Source organism: Ixodes scapularis, unplaced genomic scaffold (assembly GCF_016920785.2).
Source record: "Ixodes scapularis isolate PalLabHiFi unplaced genomic scaffold, ASM1692078v2 ptg001158l_1___fragment_3__unscaffolded, whole genome shotgun sequence".
Lineage (NCBI taxonomy): Eukaryota > Metazoa > Arthropoda > Arachnida > Ixodida > Ixodidae > Ixodes > Ixodes scapularis.
This window is the reverse complement of record NW_024610108.1, coordinates 2,952,501-2,957,500: the sequence shown is the minus strand read 5'-3', so window position 1 is coordinate 2,957,500 and position 5,000 is coordinate 2,952,501. Positions and strand designations below refer to the sequence as shown.

At 59.9% G+C, this 5,000-nt stretch overlaps 1 pseudogene; it reads left to right on the top strand.

The window, feature by feature from the left end:
* LOC120845716 overlaps positions 1–5,000 on the top strand; it is a 9,532-nt pseudogene that overhangs the window by 1,955 nt on the left and 2,577 nt on the right.

Genomic DNA, 5,000 nt, shown 5'->3' with positions numbered 1-5,000 from the left:
GATTGGTCCTTCGCGGCCCAGTGCGGTAACGCAAACCAGCTCGGAGACGCCGATGCGAGCCCCGGGAAGAGTTTTCTTTTCTCTGTAAGGAGATCGAGTCCCTGGAATGGGTTCGCCCCGAGATAGGGATGGTGGCTCCGTAGAGCAGTGCGGTTCTTGCGCTGTCCGGTGCGCTCGCGTCGGCCCTTGAAAATCCGAGTGAGGGAGTGTGATTTTCGTGCCGGACCGTACCCACATCCGCAGCAGGTCTCCAAGGTGAACAGCCTCTAGTCGATGGACCAATGTAGGTAAGGGAAGTCGGCAAAACGGATCCGTAACCTTGGGATAAGGATTGGCTCTGAGGACTGAGCCGGTCGGGCAGGGGACCTGAAGCAGGAACGGCACTGCACCGGGACTGGGCGGGGCTCGCCGTTCACGCGGCGCGGCCAAGCCCGGACCAGCGTCGGGACCTTTCTGTGGAAAGCCTCAGCTGCGCGGCGTCTGAGGGCCTCGTGCCCAAAGTGCTATGCTTCGGCCGGCAAAAAACAGTCAACTCAGAACTGGCACGGACCGGGGGAATCCGACTGTCTAATTAAAACAAAGCATTGCGATGGCCGCTGGTCGGTGTTGACGCAATGTGATTTCTGCCCAGTGCTCTGAATGTCAACGTGAAGAGATTCATCAAAGCGCGGGTAAACGGCGGGAGTAACTATGACTCTCATGTGCCTTGTTGGGCACGAGGGGGTTGCCCTGTGAGGGGTTGTTCTCTAGCGAGAGTGGCATGCACGCCACTTGTTCGCTCGGAGAACCATGGTTGCTTCCCTAGCGCAAAATCCGACTCCCACCTGCACGTGGTGCCTGCCGCCTGACATGTATGCCGATGAAAGGGGTGCAACAAACCCTGGATACTTGTTAGCAACGGGAGCTCCGGTACCGTGGCTCCGGCCACTGTAGCATTGCTACTGCGGGTATGTGGGCTACCAACCCACTGCCCTAAGCTACCTTGGTCCAAAACAAACAAAGGAAAAGTTTATAAGTGGCGACCGAGTGGTCGCCGCTCCAAGTGCCAGGGGGGGCGCTGGTGCATGCGCCGAGCGTATAGGTGAGTTCGGGAGCACATCGGATGGTCCTGGGGCACGCACGTGCCCCTGTGGGAGGACCTTCGATTCGGTGAAGGGCCTTCGCGTTCATGCAACACGCATGAAGCATGCGTTGCATGGCGAAGGCGACGGCTCGGCCTCAGGAGTGAGTCGGGTGGGAACAGTGGAGGTCTCCGGGTTGACCTCAGGTGATGGAGGTGGTGGAATGGGCTCGGCCCTCAAAGGGAAGACAATGGTGGGTCAGTCTCCCACACTGGCATCCATTCCAGGACACTTAGGCACCGCTGAAGACACGGCAGCGGTTGCGTGGCGTGGGGCAGCCTTAAAGTCGGTCCGGGCTGGCGAGGGCTCTCGTGTGGCTGTGGAGGCGGTTGCCGGTAAAGCTGGGCCCGGTGGAGCTGGCATCAAGCACCCACAGTTGGGACACGCGGAGTCAGGAGCAATCCCGAAGACGCGACTTGGAGTCAGACGTCCTGAGCCAGCTGTGCGAGCGAGGACTGGTGGAGTACCGGGGGTTGGGCCCGATCTGTCCGGCTCAATCCTTGTCCCGTCAGTCTCGCCCAGTCGGGGCTCTGGCGATCTGATTTCTAAAGAGATGACAGGAGGACGCAGGATGACTCGGAGTATGGCGGGGGCCCTGAGGGCGGAGAGGGGCTGGCGCCGGCGCCAGTCGTATCTCTACTGCCGCAAAGGCCAAGAAAAGCCTGAAACGAGTCGGGACCTGCGAGCCCTCCTGTCTTGGCGGAGGTGTAGGCACCACCTTGCGACCGCTTCCCAGCCTCCCACCTGCATGGGAGGCTGACGTGCACAGAGAACCAATTGGTCGGCCTACTCCGAGCACTGATAGCTCGGGTGGTAGGGCCTGCAGGCGACAGGGTCAGCTTGGGCTGCCAACCCAAGGTGACGACCCCTCGCCTGTGTACGGGGAAGCTTCCGAGAGTGAGAGCGAGGGACTGGCAGTCCCTGGCCCAAGCTGCCCGGAACACGAACCGGACCTTTTGTCGATCTCAAGTGCACGTCCTGAACGCGGCAGTAGCCTGGCGGACTCCTTCGCCCTCATGTCAACACGAGACATTGAGGGCATGTTCTCGGATGGGGATGCATCCGAGCTGGGGGTCAGTGACAGAGGTGCCACTCTGGATGGCACCTCGGGGTCCTCGGCTACGGCCGGGGACCCCAGCTTTTTTTTGTCCTCCAGAGTTTTGGAAAATTCCAGTGGTGGGGCTGACCTCCTACCACTGTCCATAGAAAACTCTGAAGGAAGTGCTTCTGCTGAACCTCAGTTCACATGCCGGGAGTGTGGCAAGTGCTTTGCCACTAAAATTGGGCTGGGGGTCCATCGAAAATCCAAGCACATGGCCTCGTATAACGCGGAGATTTGTACTGAGCGCGTTAAGGCCAGGTGGACCCCCGAGGAGTCGCACCTACTGGCAAAGTTGGAGGTGAAGTGGCTTCGGGAAGGTGTTCTAAACATTAACCAGGCACTCCACTCCGCTTTGCAGAGGTGCGACAGGGACAAGGATGCGGGTAGGTCCTATGACGCCATAAAGAGTCATCGAAGACAGGGAGCCTACCGCGCAAAAGTGTTTCAACTCCTGGCTGTGGCTGAGGACCAGCCAACGGGGGGTGCTAAATCCGTTGGTTCCCGGGTCAGCATCGAGAGCTCCGGGTCGGCACCGGAGTTGCCCCCGGTTGGCATGGTTACCCGCAGCAGAAGGGGGGGAGTGACTCCCCCCCCACATGAAGCACTTCCAGTGCTGGAGGAGGAGGACAACAGTCCAGAGCCCCCAGCTCGAGAACAACCACTACAGAGCCAGTCGAGCGTGGAAACTCAAGTCGAGCGGACTCGCTTGCGAGTCCAGCAGGAGATCCGGAGCCTCACTGGAAGGCAGGCTCCTAAGACCCACGGGGCAGTCGACCTCTGGATTCTAGCGAGGCTGGCGCTGGATGGGGTGGATGTTGCATCAGAGTTAAATAACTACATCCGGGAGCACTTCTTCAGGGACGCGCGGCCGGCTGCGCAGAACAGGCCTCAAGGGCCTCGTCGGCCGCGCCGTCCGCTGAGTAGAAGGAAACAAAAGAAGAAGGAGTACGCCTTGCTTCAGCAAAAGTTCAGGATGAAACAGTCGGAAGCTGCCCGGGATGTCCTGGATGGTAAAACGGAGTCCGGGGTCAAGGACCCCAAAGCGTTCCTTAAGGAGTGGGAGGCCATCATGGCGGGACCAGTCCCGCCACCCATTCCAGACCAGGTGACCACCACTGGGGCTACGGTGGAGCCGTTTTTCCTGGTCAGTGCACAGGACATAAAGCAGTCCTTCCCCCCCCCGTGGCTCGGCACCGGGCCCTGATGGGCTCACATCTCGGGATCTGCGTAGGATTCCTATGCAGATTCTCCGAGTTGTATTGAACCTAATCATGTTAGAGGGCAGGGTTCCGGTGTGCTTGCGGGGGGCGAGGACGGTGTTTATCCCCAAAAAGGAGGGGGCACTGGAGGCCAGGGACTTCAGGCCCATTACAGTGGCGCCGGTTTTGCTGCGTCTTTTTAACAAAATTTTGGCAGCACGACTCCTAGCCAGCGTGGATCTGGACCACCGGCAGAGAGCTTTTATCCCGGCAGATGGGTGTGCCGAGAATATTGCCATTTTGGCAACGGCTCTAGACGAGGCGAAGACCTCGAGAAAGCCCCTGTTCCTCGCCAGTGTGGACCTTACCAAGGCGTTTGACCGCGTGTCGACGGAGGCAATCCTCAGGGGTGCCTCTCGTGTAGGGCTGTCCCGGCCGTTTCTGGGGTACCTGCAATCTTTGTATGGTGCCTCGGAGACGGTGCTTGGGTACAGTGCAGAAACCCTACTGGTGAGGCCCACCACTGGGGTGAGGCAGGGGGACCCACTTTCTCCCATTCTTTTTAACTTGGTCCTTGATGAGTGGCTGAGCTCACTGGACCCAGACATTGGGTTCGTTAGTGGCACATTCCGGGTCGATGCGATGGCGTTTGCCGAGGATCTTGTCGTCATGGCGTCAACGCCTCAGGGCCTGCAGGACAGACTGGATAGCCTCGCGGCCTTTTTAGAGCCGCGAGGACTGGAAATCAACGCGTCCAAGTCCTTTACCCTTGCCCTACAGCCATCAGGAAGGGAGAAAAAGGTGAAGGTCGATACCATCACGACCTTCCGGGTGAACCAGGCCCAACTCCCCATTAGCAACACAGCGACGGTGTGGCGATACCTCGGCATTTCGTTTTCGGCCGCAGGCAGGGCGCCAATGCCCTTGGAGCGGGAGCTGGCGCTGCTGCTGGGTAGAGTGTCCAGGGCAGCTCTGAAACCCCAGCAGCGGCTGGTGATACTCAGGACATACCTGGCTCCCCGTCTCTACCACCGACTTGTCCTTGGGCCATGGGCAGCCAAATTACTCACGAAGCTAGATCGGCAGGTTCGTGCCTCTGTGCGGCGATGGCTGGCGTTGCCCCATGACACGCCGCTAGGCTATTTCCATGCGGACGTCCCGGCCGGTGGGTTAGGGGTTCCCTGCCTACGAACCGCCGTGCCAGGGCTGCAGATGGCCAGGTTCGAGCGCTTGGCACAAAGTGACCACCCGACCTGCGCCGAGACCCTGCGCTGCCGCCTCATAAGGGAGGCACTGCGGCACGCAGATTGTTTCAGCGTATACGAAGGCGCTACACTGCAGTCCAGTGACGCACGTGCTAGGTTCTGGGCGGGGAAACTCCACCACAGCTACGATGGGGCAGCACTCAAGGAGTGCAGTAAGGTCCCGGCCGCCCAACGTTGGGTGGCCGAGGGAACACATCTTCTGCCAGGCCGGGAGTTTATAGACATGGTGAAGCTACGCGTCAACGCCATGCCAAACCGCACACGCACGAAGAGAGGCCAGGAGGGGAGCCAGATGTGCCGGGCTGGGTGTAAT